Below are 23,312 nucleotides of genomic sequence, written 5' to 3' on the forward strand. Positions count from 1 at the left end.
ACCACCCGATTTGTGCGTACAATATTTCAAGGTAGCGTGGATTTGAGAAGATTTGTACAATCAGCTGCTGTTTAGAAGGGAAAAAAAAAAGTAATGCAGTGTGTGTGTGAGTGAGTGAGAGAGATAAAGAAAGAAAATGCGCTTATGGCAAGACAGATTGGAAGTCAGAATAATCCCCAATACAGGTATGTGATCTTGCCTAGAAATCTGACAGTAAAGGAACTGTTCTTTGCGAATGATTTACTTGAACTCCTCTGACCTTATGTGGTCGTCCTAGATTATAAACAGAAAAAGAGTTTTACTGACAGTCTGAGTTTGAGAAAGATTGAAGTTAACAATTTTATTTTTGGCTCCATTGGAGAATTTTCTGTAGATCAACATTTAAGGCATTAATGGTATACATTCAAGAAGTTGAAGTTGTTTGTTCAGGACAAGGTTTCTCAAAACTGAAGGTGGAATACAATTTTTGAACCTGATATAGCTCTCGGTCTTCCATTGGATAAAATAAGAGGCTTGGCCAGTTTGGGTTACGCTAGCTCCGAAGGAGATTGGCAGAAATTGAAAACAGACGTACGATTCAGAGGTAAAACGCATCAATTGGTGCTTAAATGTTTACCTACAGCTGTATTCTAAAATACAAGACAAGATTTGTATGTTATGTCTGTATCGCAACATGCTTATTCCAAGGAACGTAACTGTGCGAGTACCCTACCCTTATGCCATTACTAATGGCTACAATATGAAGATGTGCACAACCGCAGATCATAACTCATGATCTGTGCAGATCACGACTGAGATGGATTACTGCATGAGAACAAGGAACTGCCGATCATTTAGAGTACTGGCCTCTCAAACAAACAACACAATGAATTCAGTCCATCAAGCTCGGTCTAGAGATTGAAGATTTCCACGGGCTGTGTAAAGATGATCTTCTTGCTGATGAAGGTTTCTGATGTGGTCGGAAAGTGGCGTTGATTGATGGCTGTTGTGTATTGGCAAGGAATCTCTATCAACGGATTAGTTACCGCAGCTGGTTTTCGTGATCAAGTATCCGACATGTACATGGCGGGGGTCGAACAATGAAAGGGCAAGTAGCAAGAAAATAACGTTACGACGAAGCGAACAAAACATGACAGCGAGAGATTATCCTCGACATTGTACTACGAAAGTAAACGGCACGCGACTTCGAGGTGCAATCGTCGTTCGGGTGGAGTTGGAATAAATCATTCACTAGGCTCGCTGTGCATTCACACAAACGCCGACTTGGGAGTAGCTGGGGAAGTGGTGGGGAGAAATTCCGCATCCTATAGCGCTGACCGCGCGTTTCCGTTGAAGTGGCCACATCGTCTCTGCACTGAATGGAGCTGCTACGACAGCAGGTTTTCGAGGACTGCACGAGTTTACAAATAACGCGAAATTGCCGACTCCTCATCCCGTAATCGTCCTTTTACGACGTCAAATGGCATTCAATCCCACCTGGAGAAAAGGAATTTTCGTGAATACCTAACTCGCCTATTTCGCATGAATAGAATTGGCGTAAGGATCAGAGGATACTCGTTAGGTCTTTCAAGTTTCTCAATTCCTGAAGGGTTGGTTATCTTTTGCTCATACTATAACTAATACCAAATATAATTATGTTTGACACATTTTTACGAGAGTAGCTCCTAGTGTGGTGAATTAACAAATTCATTGACAAGCAGTTAAATGTAAAATGTTTATTTTCAGCTCGTTGGAAATAAGTCTCCACTTATTCCAGAAGCTTCTTGGCACTTTTTTTAGCCGACTATATATATATTATTTTTCCTTCTTCCTACAAGTCCAATCCAAAAAAACTTTGACGGTATTGGGTGGCGGGCGAGTTAGCTTGATACTACGTTTTTATTTTGATGCGCTATCTTGAAACAAGATGGCTGCCCTTCAAAAAGATAATTCCATATTCTGACGATGCATTTCTATTTAACAAGTTCTCCTTAGAAGTACAGTAGTTTCGGCATCTGTAACTCGTTTGGGGGAGGTCTGCGTTCGAATTGCAAGAATTTCCAAAGGTCTCTCCAATCGGAACTGTAGTATGCCGATCTCATATTGAGGGAGTAAGACACCCACGAGTTATTCTGGTTTTTTTCAGTCCGCATAACATGCAAATCGGCCCTTATAATACAGAGATAACACACAACGGATCAATATGGTCTGAGTCACTGATGCTCGTATAAAAAAAAAAAAAAAACCCTGCACAGTTCTATTTAGAATAGTCTTGTTTGTACAGGGTGCTCATTTCTTAAATGATCAACCCCACAAGAAATATTAAAAGAATAAAGATATTTGCAAATAACATTATTTTCTGATGCGTTACTTAATTTATCTCACAAATGATGAAGATCAACTGCTGCCTCTCCAAACGTTCCTCAATCAGTCTATATGAGAACCAAACTAACATCATTTTCGCAAGGTTCCATATCTCAGATTTGTATGACATCTTAACGAAATCAAAATTACCTACAAAAATCACATTGCATAGTGTTTTGAGGTAATGTTCCACCATGAAAACGCTCCTCTATACTGAAAACCATGCTCATTTACTGTTTGTACTACGCACCAGTTGTTTTACAGGTTGTCGACAGATGGAGAGGCCATGACCAGAATAAAGAATGTTACTCGTAAATATCATGTCTCTAGCACTCTTTTACTTAAAGTTATTCGCACTGTTATAGATTCTCAGTTAACATGATCATCCTATATGTTTGCTTATTATTTGTAGTTCAAATTATTAGTGAAGACGAGCATTTATATGATCTTGGGGTGGAGGATCTAGGGAGAGAGAAAATGAATGAATAAAAGATGGGATTGGGAATCTTAAATTGGTGCCAATAACCCGACCCACAAGATGTCAGTATGAGTGTCATGTCTGTGAGATGCAAGAGTTCTACAGGCAATTTTTTCTGTGAAACGAAAAAAAAATAAATAAAATAATAATATACAGTATAAATAAAATAGTTTAAGCGCGAAATCATGTCCAATAAAATGCAAATAATACATTAAGTAAATGATTACTATATCAAGGAAATTCAAAACAAAAAGGCTTGTTACAAGGGTGCTGTTTATCCCCCACGGATTCAAGTTGTACCTGGAAGTGACTCTGGAGGATTGATCCCCAAGATATCAAAAGACAAGCAAATCTTTTGTTTGCAGATGACCAGGTTACTAATTTGCGCAGGATGCTGACTATATGGGCACAAATCTATTGGAACAATAGTAGAGAATGGGGTTTGACAATAAATTTCAATAAGACGGAATACATTAATTCAACAGAGGACAGTTTGATGTAAATGGAGCAAAGATAAAGAATTAAGCAGTTTAAATATCCAGGAGCTATTGTGCAGATGGATGGTTCATCTGAAGATGAGATTACAAGAATTAATGAAGGAAGAAAGGTCTTGGGAATGTTGAATCCCAAGTTATGGAGCAATAATATTCTCCCAAAAACCAAACGATTAATATATAATGCAATATTTCAGAGTATCCTACTATATGGATCTGAGATTTGACTATAAAGGAAACGCAGAAATGGCTAGAGGTCGAGATGGATTTGTGGAGATCAGTCCAGAGATCTAAATTAGAAACAGGAATGAAGACAAGAAAAGCAATGGACGCTCAAATAAACATCACTGACAAAAATAGAACAAAATATATTAAAATGGTATGGACATCTTATGAGAATGAGGGAAGAGAGACTACTTAAAAAAAAAAAAAAAAAGCAATGGAATGGACCCCCCCTAAAAGGAAAAGGAGGGAATACCTAGCACATGGTTGGAGGGAGTGGGGGTTGGTATGGAAAAGAGGAAATTGAATGGAGACTGGGGGGACAGAAAAGAGTGAAGGAACAAAATTTAAAAAAAGTTAGGTCGAGGATAACCACTGATACAACAGAGAATGTTGTATCAGTGGTTATCAGAAATAAAGGAGACCATTTTTTTAAATGGTATCCTTTATTTCTCTAATTGTTTTATACCAAAAAAAAAAAAATCGCTGCTGAGGACAGTAATTGCGAGGCTAAGTAAACATTAACTAGCCATGGGGGTGCAACAGTGCCATGAAAAAAAAAAAAAAAATAATAATAAAATAAAATATGGAAAAACGTTCATGACGAAAGGATTCTTATTTTCTTATTTTTCTAAATGCATTAACAGCAGCATTTATCCCAAGAATGACACTATTTAATCTTTTAGATTCGAAAATCGGATACGTTTAATGCTGCTGTCAGTCGATTTCTACCGAACGCTATCCCTCCCCCCCCCCAAAGGTAAACAATTCTGCATTGGGGAGGGAGGAGAATGCAAGTGTGCAGGCCAAGACAAGAGCAAATCTATGATTATTCAACGCTGATAACACTGTTTCCAACAAGGAATTATTCGAACGGTTCGCTGATCCAACCCTAATAACAAGATTAACTGCAGCCACTTTCCGAAAGTCATGAAGATTAGCGGTAACATTTACTTCGTAATGGTGCAACTGCGTGTCTGGCATCTTCAAACCGCGGAAGATTACAATTGCTGGAAAAGATTCGTGTCTAGCCACTAGCGTGACGCTGATAGCGGGTCACTAATTTCTGCGAGTATATCCCCATACAAGCACGGTTGCGATAAGTGACATAAAACACCCTCCCGAAATTGGTGGTCACGTGGCTACTGTTAACACTTCCTGTACACAACGAGGCAGGAAGCCGCTAAACACGCTCATTCATTTCGTATAATGGTTCTCGCAAGAGTCTAGTCAGCAGCCATCGAACAAGAAAAGGTTAATCGTTGGAATAATGCACTTGGCAGGGCATTAGGAATAATCTTCGTTTAAGATCGGTCGAAGAATCCGATGAGGTATGAAAATATAAAAAGACAGTTCAATGGCAAGAACAAAGGAAAGACAAATGCAACAAGCAGCTGCCGAACTTCACCTGAGATGGAATGAGGCAGAACAGGCGGATGACAAAAGATGGAGTGCGCAATACTAGCACGCTGAACAAGGTCCAGAAAGCCAATTCGATCAACTAAGTGGTCTCACTGAAGTGGAAGTCAAAAGGCGTTAGGACACGCATTCTGAAAAATGATGCAAGGTGACAGTCCCCGGATCGCGAATATGTTCTGAAGGCTTTATTCCATAGAGAAGCATCTCAATTTTTCTCCCTACTTTAACCTCTTCAAAGAAAATTAATGTAGCGTGATGTATCAAGGGAGTTACTTCCCTACTCAAGGATGTATCCGCTCCCTTTCCCCACACGGGCGTAGTCAAAATTATGGGGGGGGGGGGGGATGAGGAAGATAATCTCCTAAAATTTGGGAGGAAAATAGTTTTATACTTTAAGTTATAAAAAAAGTGCATATAAATCTTAAAGAGAATTTTTACTGCTTCGTACCAAGAAAACAGTAGTACCGTATCCTCATTCTTGCATAATTTTCTCGGTGTACATTATTATCCATCCCCATGGACAAAACTCAATCACATGAATTAGAAACTGGATTTTTTTGTACGGCTAAGGTCAGAATAAAAAAAGTTTTGATTTACTCAGTGCGTCTGCAACCAAATTTCCAATTAATCTGCCTTTTTCGCTAGTCTTTGAAAATATGGCAGCATAGGGGGGAGAAGGGGACTCGTTCGTGCGCCAAACTCCCCCCCCCAAAAAAAAAACGTTCTCTTTACAAAGCTCCAACATTTGTGCGGAATTCTTTCCTGTGAAGCATTTGAGGAAGCGTGAAAAATCTCGAAACCCATCGGCCTGCCACCTTAGCTACTTGCAGGAACTTGTGCATTATGGTGGAAGCAGACCCATGACTAATGAGTCTGCTTCCACCATACACTTCATTTGTTACAAAATGTATAGTTACACATCTGTCTTAAAAGACTAGCTGTTCCTACAATTGTGGATAAAGCGGATCTGTGGCTGAGACGAGTCTCCCTTCTCTTGGGCCAAGGTCTTTTTCATAGTCTCATATGACGGGCAACAGACTTCACCAACAGCTTTCATTTCCTCATGGATTTGTTTTGCTTCTTTGCGTTGAAAATGAAATTTCATAACGGATCAGACCTCAATCTTCTTCAGCATACCAACTCTAGCTGTATTCATGGCTCTAGTTCAGTAACCGATGGATCTAGAAAAAACAAATATAAATTAACTTATGAGACTTAGCAGCGCGCACATGCACACAAATTCCTGTTTTTTTTTTGGTCATATATATATATATATATATATATATATATATATATATATATATTTTTTTTTTTTTTGCATATTAAAATTCTCCAGTACGACCTGGAGAATTTTAGCCAACAAAAAATTGCGACCCCCAGGGGTGGTGACTTTCAGTTTCAGCCATTGGTTTAAACTACGGTAACAAGTGACCTCCTACAACACACCACCATACACAATGCAAAGGAATGCAAAAGGAATATGAAATCCTTACTGGCAAAGCCAGATGGGTAACGAGTTTCCACTTAGAATGTCCGTGATCGAGAGCATTATCTGTAACGCTCCCTCAAAAGTACCTTACGAGACAAATGGCTATCATTAGCACGCATGAAGAAACTGGCAGCGTTCCGCCCTCGTGCATCTCTGCACGCACGGAGAGTTCTTATATCGTAAGATAATGCGGCGATGGATGAAAATCAGAATAACTTTGATGGATTAACAGGTTTTAGCAAGAGAAGGATGTTGGGGGAGGGAGGGGGGGGAAGAGTTATGCAGGTCTTCCCCTTACTTCGTATGAATGTGGGTCCATTGGCCGAAATATTCCAATTAGCGAAAGCCGTCGATGACAGCAAATTAAACTATTATGGCCTTTTTGAAATCTCATTTGGAAGTGATAATGTGTTGATCCATAACGGAGATCTCTCCCACCGCAGATTAGGGGATATGGGCAAGCTTGTAATCACTACCAATTATTACACGGAGTGCTAAAGGATATATATACACTACCCTCAAAATATTTGGAACCACTCCGAAGGTACCGAATGATTCAAGCCGGAAGACGAGAAAAGGAAAACAATAGAAGCATCACAGATATCACAAGCAGCTAGTCTGAGTCGCAAGAGAAATTTAAAGTTCTACAGATGCGATTATCGGTTACTATAATCAGTAATTTTCGCATAAGGGCAGAATGCTTGGGCATCCTAAGTTAATATTGCCCAATATTGTGAAAATTGTGAATGTTGGAATTCAAAAGTACATCACCAAGGGTGTCAAGACTAATACTCAAGATTTCTAAGAGGTACAAGCTAAAGATTATAATGATTTATGCACCAACATCGAGCCATGATGATGAAGAGGTTGAAGAAATGTACACTGAAATTGAGTCTTCTAGATGAGCAGAAAACCCACTACACTATTATTATGGGCGACTTCAATGCTAAGGTTGGAAAAAGGCAAAACAGCGCAGAAAGAGGAACTATAGGAAATTTTGGAATTGGTGAAAGAAATAAAAGAGGTGAAAGACTTGTGGAATTTGCAGAATCTCAAGGAATGTCAGTAATGAACACTTTTTTCAAGAAAAGGGTGAACAGAAAGTGGACATGGAAGAGTCCAAATGGATTAACAACTAATGAAATCGACTTCATCCTCACTAACAGAAGATATATTGTGAATGATGTTACCGTCCTGAATAAGGTAAATGTTGGAAGTGATCACAGAATGGTAAGATGTACACTTGATATAGATGTAGGAAAGGAAAGGAAAGGAAAAAAACTGACTCTAGTAAATAATACAAAGGTCTTTGAAATAACAGAGGAGAAGAAAAAGCAGTATGTACTGGAACTGAAGAACAAGTTTGAGCTTCTGCAGACTGCTCAGGACCAAGATATCGACGAGGAATATTACAACTTTCTGAAAGTGATAAAGCCCAAGAAACCTATAGGGAAACAGAAATCCAAAGAAGAAAAAATTAGTCAAGAAACACTTGTCATGATGAACCAAAGACGACAAATGAAGAGCAAGAAAAACACTGCCAGGGAGAAAATTGAGTATACTGAGTTATGCAAAGCCATTAGAAAGAGACTCAGAGAGGACATAAGAAGATTTAACACAAGAAAAGTAGAACAAGCATTAAGGGAAAACAAAGGATTTAAATCAGCAGCCATGAGCAGTAATACAGAAAGACAAATGATACTGAAACTGAAGAATAGCGATGGTGTACTTATAAACAGCAGAGAAGGCATAATTCAAATAGCAGAAGACTACTATAGAGAATTATACAAGGAGCGAGGGAATGATACCAGCAGTGGGGAAGATAGATTGCAAAGTAGCAACACATACAACATACCCTATATTCTTCCTGATGAGGTAGAACATGCATTGAAGAAAATGAAGAATCGGAAAGCCCCGGGGGAAGATGAAGTTACTGTAGAGTTGTTAAAATTGGGAGGAAGAGACATAACACAAAAACTGGCAAGGCTCTTCACAAAGTGCATTAGAAAAGGTGTGATACCTAAGCAGTGGAATAATGCAATAATGTTTTGCTGCATAGGAAAGGAGATAAATCAGAAATTGGAAATTATAGACCAATTAGCTTGTTATCCCACATCTACAAGTTGTTCACAAGGGTCATTACTAACAGATTAGAAAGAATACTTGATGAGAATCAACCGAAAGAGCAAGCTGGCTTTAGGACAGGATTCTCAACTATGGATCACCTTTACGTAATATCACAGCTAATGGAGAAAGCAAATGAATATAAAACACCATTATGCCTGGGATTTGTGGATTATGAAAAGGCATTTGACTCCATACAGCATAAGGCAATGTTTGGGGCACTGGAAAGACAAGGCATAGATACTCCATATATTATGATTTTGAAGAAAATATATGAGAGTGCTACATCCTTTATTAGACTAGACAAAGACAGTAGGGAATTTAAAATCGAGAAAGGAGTTCGACAAGGAGACACAATATCTCCGAAGCTGTTTACTGCTGCCCTTGAGGAAGCTTTCAGAAGATTAGACTGGTCGCAGAAAGGAGTCAATGTGAACGGAGAGTACCTAAACCATTTACGATGACATTGTGGTCATAAGCCACGATCCCAAAGAATTAGAGGAAAATCTTAATCAGTTATGCACAGTTAGTAAGGATTTTGGACTAAAGATGAATATGGCTAAAACAAAAGTAATGATGAACAAGTATGCCACGGAAAGGGAAATAATGATTGAAGGAGCAGTAATTGAAAAGATGGAGTCATATACTTATCTGGGACAAGTTATTAGCTGTAATAATGATAAATGGCTGGAAGTCAAGAGAAGAATAAATTTTGGATGGATAGCATTCAGGAAATATAGTCACATACTGAAGAGCAATATCCCAGTTTGTCTGAAACGTAAAATAATGAATCAATGTATACTCCCCACCATGACTTATGGAAGTGAAACTTGGGCACTCACCAAAAGAATGGAAGAGAAGCTAAGAACTACACAGCGAAGAATGGAACGAATTATATTGGGAATCAGACTGTTAGATAAGAAGAGAAACACATGGATTAGGCAGCAAACTCAAGTAAAGGACATTCTTATCAAAACTAAAGAACTAAAATGGTCTTGGGCAGGACACATAGCTAGAAGACATGATGACAGATGGACTAAGAAAATAACAGAATGGTACCCAAGAGGAGCTAGAAGAAAACCTGGAAGACAAAGGCGGAGATGGATAGATGAAATTCATGAGTTTGAGTAGTAAATGGATGGCCAGTGCTCAAAACAGAAGGAACTGGAAAGTTGCTGGAGAGGCCTTCATCCTGCAGTGGATTGAAAATGGCTGATGATGAATATTGTGAAAACATGGGAAGCAGTCCTGTACAGAGGTTTGTATCGAAGGATGTACATAAAAAAGGTATAAACAGATTATGTAAGTATTATAGGAAAATAATTGAGTTGAGTTTAACAAATTTAAAGGAAAATATGTTAGGGACGGACGTTAAGTGGTTATTTTCCCATGAAAATTAATTTCTATAATTACTCTTATACCACGTGAAATTAATAGTTTATTAAGCTTACAGCCCAAACCACTATACATTTGTGTGACGTTTCAGGCATCTTACCGATACTCACCAGTAGACCATGCTGCTGACATACTCCTCTTTGCCGATACTACCAGAACCTGATACTGAGCACACTGAATATGCCAGAACCTTGTGTGCATATTGAGTATGCACGTCACATTCTGATAGCATTGGCAAGGAGTCTGTCAGCAACATGGCCAGATGATGGGTATCGGTATGATACCTGAAACGTCTCCTTATATGTATAGTGGCTTGGGCTATAAGCTTAATAAACTATATTATTAATCTGACGTGGTATAAGGGTGGTTATTAAATATAGTAATTAATCTTCATAAAAGAAAATAATTAATTAGGTTTACAGATGTATTTAAAAGAATATCAAGTTGAACAATATAGTTATAAAGAATTAATTTAAAAATTGACGAGTAAGATCAGAATACCATGAATAGAAATCGGAACTACAGTGACTGTCCATTGGGTACATAAGTTGTAAGTCTGGTTCAGGGAGAGCTGCACAGCCAGTCCCAAAACGATTAAAAAAAAAAATCCTATGATGCGACGATTTAACGTTACAGAATGATCAGGTCCGAGGTTGAATTTGGAAATAGTCACATACCACAAAGCATGGATCGGCTCACATGCTATAAATAAATTTTTTCCAGTGAATACTTTTTGGTATTCATTGAAAAGTACAAATTATTTTAATTAACGCCACCTGAACCATATCTATATTGTTTTTTACCCTTTTCTCCTCTATGTTCGCTGACCGATTTACGTGTTTTTCGTGATGGAATAATTCAAGGAGTAAACCCTACTCCCTCTGCCCTCGATTAAAGAGGCCTTCAAACATTCCTCCAATCATCGATTCGAACCCAGACTTTTCTAAATGAGTAGCAGACAGTCGGTATTGTGCTCACTGAACTGCCACAATAGACAGCGTCTAAGATTATTATTTAGTAGGAATCAGTCAAGAAGATATTGCAATTGCGATTTAATTATCTGTCCTATTACAGAGACAGAATATAGAGACAAATGAAACGGAGAATATGTAACCAATTTTTTTAACTTGTTTTCCAGCAGTTATAATGTTCAAAAAGGTACACCTAAGTTCACTTTCATCAATGCATTGTCGTACAGTACTTTTTCAGATAGACAAAAAAAAAAACAAAAAAAAAAAAAAAACGCCAACTTGACTCCAAGACTGTTTATTTATATGCGTAAGACTGAATGATGCAAGGAAACAACAACTTTTACTGCATCAGTCAAAAATAAATAAATGGTAATACATAGAAGACAGTATTCTTAATATTAGTAGTAGGACTGATAGATGATGGAAGGAAACAAGATTACACAGAATCAGCAAAAACTACCAGCCTTGTCTTGTCCAGCTCTTCTATTACTTTTTAATCCTTCCTTAAAAAGATACTGACTTCCACAAAACCAGATGTTAATTTGTTCTAACAATCACTCCCTGGCTGAAAGAATTTTTAAACATCATTCTGCAGCCATTAATTACGTTCTCACATAATCATCCAATTTTGCTTAAGATTAAATCAGATAAAACTGCCTCCAACATACTGCAAGGCAGCTTATTCAAATATTCGGCAACCAGCTATCCACAGATGAACTTAACATGATCCAATCTTCTGTATTCCCTGAGATTTTATATATAGTTCCCCTAGTTAAGTGTTTCACCCACAAGGAAGAATAAATCTTCCTCATTTACTCAATCCCTTCAGTGCCTTATACACTTCAATCGGATCTCCTCTTAGGCTGTGAAACTCTGCAGTTCAACTTCTAAGCCGTTCCTCGTACCAATAAATCGTGGACAAAACACAATGTGCCCTTCCTAGCCGCCTGTTGACATTAGATCCAATTTTAAATTGGATATACGAAATAAAATTAATTAGATAATAAATTGATATAGTGACATTAATTATAACCCATAAACTTCTAGTAACCGTGTCTTACTAATCTAGCGAATAGCAAGAGCTTCTTTTTAACATTAGATAATAAATTGAATTAGGAAGTTACAAACTAGTCAGTCGCCATATTCTTGAGATGATAAATACACAAAGCCATTAGTAAGTACGGCTTTGGGACATTGACTTATTGCGTTACTCTAATGGATTCTTCGTGTCTGTAGGTCTTCTCATGCCATTCGATACTAATCCGCTAGACAAGGGTCACTATCTCGTGATCTTGTTCTGGGCGGGTCCCAGAGATATCAAATTGGATAACCTATCATATGTGCCCCACCAACGCCGCTACCTCCAAACAGCCCACACCAGGAGTGTCAGATCGCATCATGCAAAGCAAGTGAACCGTCACTCAGAGAAAGTATCGCGTGATGTCACTTCTGACCGGCTTAGTGAAAAACATCTGACAGGAGACAGTTTCGTACTTTCTCATTTTTGAAAATCGAAGAGCAAAAACGGGCAGAGCAAAGATGGGAATTTCCGATTTACTGGCAATAGTGAACAGTCAGAAACTCTTCTAATTACCTCACTTGAGCAAAATTTTTCTAATTACATATTCACGAGTCATATAATATATCACTGGCGCGTGAAAGAATTGGTTCAATATTTGGAAAGACATCCTCACCAAACAAAAATAAGGTAAACTCACTGGAGTAGCTAGAAGAATGCAATATATTGTGTACCGCGGCAAAAATAGTTTTTTTTTTCCTAGTGACTAAAGATCATAGTTATCCATAGAAGGATGGATCACAATCACTATCTTCAGTATAATATCCAAAATAACCCAATATAAACAAATAAATCAACCTGTTTTGCCTCTTGCAGTCAAAAGTCTGGAGTCAACATCCAATCAAAGTCACGAGAACGTCGATTTAAAAATAAATGTCAAGCTTGAAATGGCTTCTAGACATTCGTGCGTCTGTTAAAGAAGAGCCATATGTTCCTTTAAGTACTAAAGCAGAGTCGGACAAATAAACCAGTCACCAGACGGCACTTCTGGGAAAATTACTCCGACCAAAGAGTCCGTGCTATTTCGAAACCTGCCTTAAATACTTTGGATTCTTTTCAAAGAAACACGAGGCCTGTTCCTGTCTAAAACATTTTCCATTCCCTCTGCAGGAATACGAAATAGCTCCCGACACTGAAACTACAGAAACAAAAATCAATGCTCAGGGAGAAGAGGAAGAAGAATAAAAAAAAAAAAAAAAAGTAAAGAAATAGAGAAAAATAAAACACCAAGGGGAGGGGAAGGCAAAGCATCCAAACTAGATCTGTTGCCAAAGAGAAACGCGTCTCACAAATAGTTGGCGGATTGCACGAGACGTAAGGCACGTGGCGTTGCCAGGGGAGACGGGCAGAGTAAAACGGAAAGGTTTTTATGGGATGGGCATAATTTCTACCGGGGCGACACTCAGCTCCAGCTGGATGCAACTCGGGGACATCTGGAAGGGCGCAATGGGGGGAGGGACTGCCACCGATGTGATTCGAGAAGAGCAGACGCCTATCTTTTGTGGGATTACGGAATACAGTACTCACAGGAGACCATCCTGAATGCCAAACCACACGCAAGTCCCTCGACACACTATTCTAACGGGACGGTTCGACCTTCCGACGTCATCTTTTACAATTACTGCGCACGTTCGTTCTACGTTGTGCACACCCTTTAAAAGATAAGGCGACGTAATCTTGAGGACGAAGGAAAAAGTCGTTATTCGAGCAATTACCAAAGTCAGGGTGCACTACAGAAGCTGTCGATCGACAAGCCGCAAGACAATCCACGCCTCCAGCAGAAAGCACCAGCTAATTGGACAGCCTTATCGATTTCAGGACAATAAAAAACATTTCTCAGCCATTCAATTTACGACCACGAACGAAGAACAAAATATAGTCTGAACATAAATTAGTCAATAACTGCTTTCTTTCAGAGAACCGGCGGAGATAAGGGAGGAAGCAAGAAGACCAACACAAATTCAAGGAGTGTTTCCAAGACTATGAAGGGCCATGAATTTTTCATTACGATTCTTGTCAAATGTGCTGGCAGCAGATCGATCAACGTGTCTCGTCAATGAAAAACCTCATCTTAGAAAGACAAAATGAAGTGGAAAGAAATTTGCAAGTCGAGAGAACCTAAGACGGGCAGCACACGCTGATTAAACCATCTCTCGCCTCTTCCGTTAGCGAAGAGGCAGCTGCAGTATACCTACAAAGTTCAAATTAAATTCAGGAGTGCTTTTGCGTTCACTGTTTTAGTGGACTTCGCATTGCAAGCTACAAAAGAACTGTCTTCAACATATTAAATGTTAGCATCGTGTCTGGGTTGCAAAGAAAGGTCTACATTCCACTAATACGATCCCATTTAACATAAAGAAATGTGCTTTTTTAAATTTATTTATGTATATAGAATTATATAATCAGAAAAATTGCATTTTCTTGTTAAATCTCTACAAGTAAATCGCACATATGCGTTTAATCGGAAATTACAGTGCAATGTATCCAACACCACCTCCTTTTCCTGTAACCCAAGCAGTACACCACTCACGGGAATAACCCTGGTCAATAAACTATTTCAATGTCATTAAGGAGTTGTGTGGTGAGGAAATCCAAACACAGCTGCCCTACCAATGCCTTCTTGTACTTGTTCCAAATGGTGTTACGAAACTCACTTCGAGCACTGAACTATATAGGCCACCAAGTTAAGATGCGCAATTACAAATAAAGGAGCTATGGCTTCAATCAGTTTTGGCTTGCATGGGTGCTACAGAGCACCTTGCGTCGAGTGCAATTTACCACGTAAATGTGAACTATTGAAATTATCAACATGAGTTTTTTTTTTTTTTTCTTTTCTTTAAAACAGGGCTAAAAGTACAGGATGATTTAAGTGACTACCCAAAGTTCTATTTATTGCATATGGCACGTAATATGTGAACCGTCATCTTGTGAAAATAATAATCATAGTTTAAAACTTCCGTAATAGATGAAGCAGTGCATCTAAATGAGTGAATCAACAACACTAATTCCAGATGTAGCAGCAACCCACCATCCCACAGCTGAAAGATAATTTTGGCCCAAAGAACGGCATATGGACAAAATATTTCGTGAAACAGGAACTGCCTGTGGCTAAATGTCCAAGTTAAAAGCCAACTTGTCTGGGCTCCACAACGTATGCAAGTTATCAGCAATCGGTTTCTGCTGTTATTATTTAAAGTAGTGCATTAGCATTCAAGAACATATTGTGCTTCAAGACCAAATGCGAGAGTTCACAGCGTGTGTGCGGGGGAAAGGGGAACCTACTCCCTCCACTTGAAAACGTCTAACTACAATAACGAATGAGTAGACTGTTGCGAATTCCTCCAGTCTCTGAAGGAATTCGAACCGGATCTCTCCAAATGGGTACCAAAACAGCTATAATGTCACGGGACTCAGTTGATGCAAGGTTTGTCCTCATAATCCAACAAGACCGGCATAAATTATTAGGCTGAAAAATGGCAACTGAAGTTTAACATAAACGCAACGCAGGTAATCAAAGTAACAAACTCAACGGAATGGGAAAAAAAAAAAAAAACCTAGGGGTAATTGTACAGTCCGACTTGAAGCTCTCTGGACAATATAAACAGGCTGCTAAGATAACTCATGAGGTTTTCTCAATGAATTTTGGCAGCAGGAACAAGGTGATTACCCAGTTGTATAAAGCAGTGACTCGAGTCCATCTTGAGTACTGCATACAGGTCTGGAAGCCTCATTTTAGGAGGGAGGTGGATCTGTTGGAAGGGGAGCAGAAAACAGCAACATCACTAATCATTGGCAAAAAGTATGATTACCCAGAAAGAGTTGAGTTTTGAAAACTGCGCCGTATGGAAACAAGGCATCTTTCAAAACCTGTGTTTAAGGTTTTAAATGGGTTGAGTAAACTAAATGCTGAGAGTATCCTTATTCTTTCTCGGACGACACACAAGGGGACAAATTCAAATTGGAAAAAAAAAAAAAAAAAAAAAAGATTGTTGCAGATAGATGTGTGTGAATACAGTAATACCCCGACTTACGCGAACTCGGAGTTACGCGGTTCTTGATTTTTTCGTTTGGCAACGCTGCCGCCCACTATCTTCAAGGTCGTTTTTCATATGTTATCGATATACGGTGCGACGGCGGAGAATGAGAGCGAAAGATGAACAAAATTCAACTTTGCTGCTTTTATGTTTTTTATATCAGTGAAGGGGAAACACATTTCACCATAATAACGTAAAAACCAACACAATTCCAGCTATCGATATAATCGCAAATGCAATTAGATGGAGTTCACTACCAGTTTATAACAGATTCCACTAGCAGAAACGAAACTGGATTTTTATTGTTTTATGGTAGTAACCCCTAGAAATGTGAGGTGTTAATAGCGTATCTCTGCCTTTATGGTGTTGTTTATTCAGTTGCTACATGCGCGCAGCTTTGTTTATGCGTATCAAGCGTGTTTTGTAATTGTGCTTTATTCCCTAAAAATGAGTAAAATACTTAATTAAAAGGTGTGAAAAGGAAGCGTCCTGGTGAAGACACTGCAGATTCAGAGAGAAAAAGAAAAGCAATTATCGATAAACAGAGGCGGACTGGGTCAAAAATTCTTACCCGGGAAAATTTATAGTGGCCTCATACTATGGTTTATGGCCAAAATTACACTGGCCCACCGGGGTTTCCCCGGTAAGGCCAGTGTAATTTTGGCCATAAACCATAGTATGGCCAGTCCGCCTCTGTCGATAGAGAAAAAATATGAAATTGTGAAACGCTTTGAGCGAAATGAAAGACCATGTGATATTGCACGTGCTACAGGCCTAAATGAAGCAACGGCGAAAAGCACATGACAATTGCAAACTTGACAGGTTGAAAATTGAAAAGGGCTCAATTGTAAAGGGCTTAAAAATTTTAGAAAACATACTCCAACGAAGAACGCGTTATAGCTACAAAGCAAGGAATAAAAAAAATTATTAGCTTGCTACGAAGAAATTCTGCGTGAAAAAAAGAACGCGCTGTGTCGTCAGACGAATTTGTTAGATTTTATGAAGCCATCGACATCGAAATAACTTTTTAACGTAAGTCATTTGTTTTTTTAATACATATTTTGTATTAATATGTATAAAGAACTGCAATTTTATTAATATTTTTCTTCTAAACTAGTGTTTTTGTTAGTCCTTGGTCCCAATTAAGCAAAATTTATATGTATTTATATGCAAAGTTGTACCCCGACTTACGCGAATTCGACTTACGCGATTTTCGTCGGACCCACCTATCGCGTAACTTCGGGGTATTACTGTATTTCCTTTGAGCCAGAGGTTAATTGACTGGTAGAACAAACTTCCACCTGATATTGCGGAAGTGAATAAATTTCTGTCTGAATAAATTTAAAGATTGGAAATATTATTGGAAGTGAGAAGCAAACGATTTTTCTTTTTCATTGATGCTCCATAAGCTTGCTTTTTTGCACATTTTTCCACTACTAATCTGGACTGTGGCGTTGATCTTGCCATTGAACAGAATAAAAATTAAAACCGAAACGACATTAGTACTACGCTCATTTGCTCAAAAACCGAGATAAAGGTAAGTGATTCTCTTATTTCCAAAAGTCTGATCTTAACGGGACAAAAGGTATTGGAGATGACAGATGGCAATTTTTTGAGAAATAAGGTCTCTCAAAGATTGCATTAATAAACCAAAAGGACCTAAAGCAGAAGCAAAAATCTATATCTATTTCACAGATCTCTTAAAACACAACTGTATGGTGTTCCCTATTCCAGTCGGAAATAGGTGGGCAGTTTGATTGCTAAATTCTGTACATTATATACATTTTTTCTTAGCTTTATGGGCCACCAATAAACTTAAAATTTGCTCTAAAAGCGTGGCGTCTAGTGTTTTTCTATAATTAATTTTGAATTTTTTCTCCCCTTCTGGACTGTCCTGTAGGAATAAACATGTAAATCCATACGACTGGGACACTGGCAACTTCACAGTTCTAGAAAGTGTCTACATACATCGGGCAAAAAAAAAAAAAAAAAATGCAATTCTGCCATGGGGTGGGGGGGTGGAACTTGAATGAATTTGCCGATATCAGTTGCATTTGAAACGAAAAGTAGCAAATACTTTAACTAATATAATCTAACTTCCGCTACAAACTCCACAAGGTACAGGATGAATATTTAAACGTTCCTTACAGTCCCTTCAAGTAATTCACTGGGAAATTCTGGAGTTATAGTAACAGCACACCAAGATACGAAAGAGCAACAGGCGTGGGTTATTGACCTAACTGCCACCAGCACGAGGTTAAAGGTTACGGTTTAACTGCTGTACTTCTACAGCGTCGTTCCCGACAGCACTCGACATACTTAATGAATAACATAATGGTATGCAAGGTCTTACAATGTGTGGGAAGAAAGTTATCGGTGGACAGTGCTTGGTTGCAGCGTCAGGACAGTGAAATTGTGACATCGTTCTGGTGACCCAATATGTGGGTACAATTTAAAAACTAAACTTTAGATGCCTGCTAAAATGTATTATTATAATCTTGTCTTGAGGAAAAAAATCGATTAAATACATTTCATTTGCCAGAATTTTCAGGTAGTACGTTAAAAAAATTTCTTCAAGAGTGCAAACTTCCAGTATTTGAACAGATTCCTCCAGATCTGTTTAACCTTGAGGCCACCAATTCCTATGAAATTTCTTTTCGCCGAACTTAATTTCTTTTCTGCAAAATAAAATTCTCAGATGCTCTATAGAATATAAAAGAACGGCAACGGAGAATCGAACCCAAGCCTTTTCAACACACTGTGTGCAAACAGAAGTCTTATCCACTTCGCTACTTGCGAAGGGAAAATATCTGCCCAGAAACACGTATCATTAACATTTGTGTGAAAGGAAACGTGCGAGGGATCTTGTGTGGGATTACGAGAAAGTCAATTCAATTATATTTGAGTGTTTATGAAGATGAGCACAACTGAAGCTTGTTTCTTAGGGAGTGAGAAACGGACATCGACGCAGGTCGGTTTTTCACTGGGTACCAGTGACTGCTCATAGAGGGCGAAGGTTGTTAAACAGGAAAGTGGAATGCAAAGTACTGACCAGTGTGGATAGACTTTTAGTCAGTGGAATACGATGATTCATGTACACGAGAACAAGAGTGGGTGAAAGAAGCTTTAAGTAGCACAACACTGGTTGAAGACAGAGCCACCTTCATTTCTGTAAGCGACCACAGAAGCAACCGATCTAAACTGCGAAAGACAGATGAAACACAATGGGAAGGAATTTTGCTTTATAGGTTTTATGCAAACTCAATCAGATGCCTTAAAATAACTATTTTAGGTACTCCAAACGTTTCCGTGATTTTTTACAAAGATAAATGACATGTCAAGATTTCTGTGGATCCACATTTTAGAATATTAACCAGAGGGAAAGTCTGGAAGCAGAATCGAGTTGAAGTCCCATAATTTTCGCATTGTTTTAGACAGAGATGAGATAAGGGCAATAGAATAATAGTTAAAGCACATTCGCTCAGGTTTTTAAATGGAGAAGGTCGTGTTGACCTGTTAATATCAAGACTCGCTTGTCCTTTCTTCTGTCTCTTGATACTTGAATTAAACTGATAATGTGTTTTCATTATTATTTCATCTGGGCCCCTGTAATACAGCCGATAAAGAGTGTCAAGTAACTACCTCATAACTTGGTATATATAATGCATACAGATTTTTTTTTTAATTAGGTAATCACTGTTGACCGATTGGTATTAATCAAATGTGTGTGTAATTAACTGGATTACGTGGTTCTGGATTAACCATACTGCAACTGGAGGAAAGAATCATTTGCTATTACTACTAAAAATTAAAATTTAGAAGAAATCATTTTAGTAGATATGACAGCATGGATTCCAAATAACAGCGGTTTTCAGAAAGCTGCAATGCATCTTCTTGGAACCAAGCAAATAGAAAATGCAATTCCTCCCGGACAGATTCTGTTTGAAGTACGCACGCTGGCTGATAGGTGTAAGGTTGCTTGATCATCTATTGGTGCATAGTTGTTAGCGGTGGTGCCACGAGTTTTCAATATTTTGTTCGTGCGCAGGATTTGTGTTCATATTGGAGGTTAAAGGTAATTAATATGTTCTACTAGGGGGGGTTCGCCCCCTGCTCGTTGCGCTCGCTTCTTTTGATGAAATAAAATACAGAAGCTTTAGACACTGTCTCTCCCTAGGCTATGAATACATAAAAACGTTACATATGGAAATCAAGAATGGTACCGGGTGGTCATGTTAGATAAACATAGCGCGTACACGAGGTTTATCTAGCATGGCCATGCTTAAACAGAAGCTTGTTTTACTGTGGTAAAACAATTAATACGTAACAGAAGCTTGTTTTACTGTGGTAAAACAAGCTTCTGTTACGTATTATCTCGTAACTTGCATCTCTCTTCTCCCATTGGCTGAAGAAATATCACTAGGACGAAAATTTTAATGTGTAGAAAAAAGGTATATTGTTATGTAGCACCTTTATATTCCTTTCCATAGGCTATAAACATGTAAAGAACCTTTACCTACACCGTAACTAGAAATGTGACAATGTAGCTAGATGGAAAAATTACGGAACACCGGAATCCATGTACCAATCAAATTCACCGAACTGTCAAGCTTTAAGTGGGCCTTATCTGGTATACCTACCTTATTAACGAATGATAAAGAGACTGGGAAATTTTAAGTTCATTTATTCAAACTATCGGCGAAGAGTCAGCATAGGTCGTGGCATCAAAATCAGAGAAGTGCATTACAATGATATTTCTCGCAAAGAACTTCAGTTGTTTGGAACACGAGCCATGGCAACTAAAGCCAAGAGGTAGGATTATATCGTATCTGCTAATTGAATATATTCATTTGTCAATTTATCTGTTATGAGGGATGAAAAGCCGGAGTTCCGAAGAGGCAATAACCACGTAGTACTCAGTCGAGATTAACTGACCATGGGGTGGAGAGAAAGAAAGGCCAAAAGAAAAAGTTCTCCAATTCGGCGAAAAATGAAAATTAAGCACAAGCGGTCGTAGCCGAGTGGTCATACACGAGTGCTTTGGGTGACCGTGGTTCGAGAACGCATGATTACTAAATACTGTTCTATTCTATCTACCTTGTGAACTCCTATTACCATATGGTCTTCCCGGATCATAAACAGGACATTATTTTTTTTTTTATGCCTGACGTAGACGAGTGGTCAAGAGTGGTGTGAGATTTCTCAAAGGGAATGTGAACTCATTGTAATTTCACCAGCCAATCATAACAATATACAGTACCACGACATTACACCTCAACTATTACGCTAATTTGCCCTTGTCCTGAACGGTATCTTCGCCTTTACATGACGGTTTGTCCGAGGAGCTGGAACCAACTACACTACAAAAATAAAAAAGATTTTGCATCATAAAGTGCACTTTTTGTAATAATTTGGTAAAAGTTTAATTTATACGATTCGTGGATCCCAGAATAGGCACACAACAACCGCTTAGGTAGACGACCGACTGTCTATTGACATACCTATTGAAAAAAAAAAAAAAAGTTAACGCAAGACAAACAAATCTGAACTTTAAAAGAAGTTTTACTGAAATAGCCAAGTTCATTAATGCATAAGTAAGTGAGAGAAATAAGACCTCTGAGTAGAGTCAAAGAGCAATAATAGTGCCATATCCATTTGATTAAATGGCTCAACGCGCAAAGCAGACCAGTCACAGTACAAGCAATGCCGGGTTCGAAAAGTGGTACCGGTCACATTCGTTCAATTCCAGTTAGTGAGTTCCATGCAAGAGCACACTTCGGGACATGGTTGCACGATCCGTACGTGATATTTCGTCATGAAAAGGAAACGAAGCATTAGGTCAACCAAATGGAACATTCAGCAGGGGAAATTCACATTCGGGTCATTTACCTCCATGTTCAAACTCTTCGAAATTACACTTAGATGTGGTAGATGGCATTCTTGACACTGCACGTAACAGAATTTTAATGATTCTAGTCCCTTCACCTTATCAGATGTTTGCGGAATTCCCCCCTTCACTTTATGTTCTTTCTTCCGCCTCTTCGCGAGCAGTTAAATTCATCTAAGAACTAAGGTACATTAAAAAATATATAACAATGATTAATTTTTATTGGAAGAGAAATATTTGAACAAGGAGTTGTACTGGATATCGAGTAAAGTTAAATGTTGTTCGATGTGGTAAAGTAGCGTTTTATTTTAGATCAAGTAATGACGACCCAGGGCTCACAAGCCAAAAATTAAACTAAACTTATAGAAAAGTTGTGTTAAATATAATGTCCTTGCCAAAATTTAGTTTGGAAATAATCCAGAAAGATTTATCAAAATTAAGTTGGAGATGAGTCGTGCCATTTGCTGTTATCTGATAGGCACCTCATAAGAGTAGTCAATTCACGATTATCTGAAAATGGAAAGTGTGGGGGCAAGATTCAAAGATGAACACGAACTCAAGTCTCTTGACACAAAGGCGTTTTGCATTTTCACTTGAAAGTGTACAGAAGATAATTTTACAGACGATAAAACCAGTTATATACCCATTGAACCAGAAACAAATATACACACTCAACATCACTGAATAGCTTTTGTTATTGGCATTAGCGAAAACAAAAAGCGTAGGCAACATTTTGGGACAGATGATGTTGGGTGTAGATGCAGTCTGCAAGAGTATCTGCTCCCAACCATTGTAAGGAAACATTTAAGTTTGATAAATGCAGCACCAAACATGGCACCAATGAAGACATCTTTCAATAATAACCAAAATGAATATTGACGCAGCATTCCCTACTCTTTTTTTCCAATTTTGTTCCCTGCAATTTTTAGTTATTTTACCATATGGACGACACTTTTCGATCTAAATTCTTTAAAGTTCGGCATTTTAAAATCCAGCAATATTAAGAAACTAATCTGGCACTTGCATGAATAGCACTTTTTTTCCTTTGTCTTTAAGAAACCATGCAAAATAGGGTGCCATTCTGTGGTGCCAAGATGCTTGTAGGGCTATCATTTTGAATTGGTTTTACAGCCAGCACAATTTAAACTGCAGAGATAATGCAGCAGTCCTAATTCCCACATCAGAAAAAAAAACTTGTCTCTGCAATGAGTTGCCCTTGTATTGCACTACCTTCAAAAAAGACGACCTCTCCAAAAGGTTAACCGGCCATTTGTTTAAAGGATGAGACTGCTATGACAGCACAAAGTGGTCTCCCATTAGATCGCTGGTGGTTTCTACAGACAAAACAGTTGTAAGGAAGCTGTCCGATGTGATCTGG

At 38.4% G+C, this 23,312-nt stretch overlaps 1 protein-coding gene across 2 annotated transcripts in view; it reads right to left on the reverse strand.

Moving 5' to 3' along the window:
- LOC150089059 (uncharacterized) overlaps positions 1 to 23,312 on the reverse strand; it is a 144,400-nt gene that overhangs the window by 76,166 nt on the left and 44,922 nt on the right. Inside the window, exon 1 of one of the 2 annotated variants that reach the window (XM_090369796.1) lies at positions 12,812 to 12,911. The exons of the other annotated variant lie outside the window; for it this stretch is intronic. The gene's annotated coding sequence lies outside the window, so the exon portion shown is untranslated. Of the gene's footprint in view, positions 1 to 12,811; positions 12,912 to 23,312 lie in introns of those variants that run through there. 2 annotated transcript variants of the gene reach the window in all.

This window comes from Mastigoproctus giganteus, chromosome 3 (assembly GCF_048544385.1).
Source record: "Mastigoproctus giganteus isolate SK-2022 chromosome 3, ASM4854438v1, whole genome shotgun sequence".
Taxonomy (NCBI): Eukaryota; Metazoa; Arthropoda; class Arachnida; order Uropygi; family Thelyphonidae; genus Mastigoproctus; species Mastigoproctus giganteus.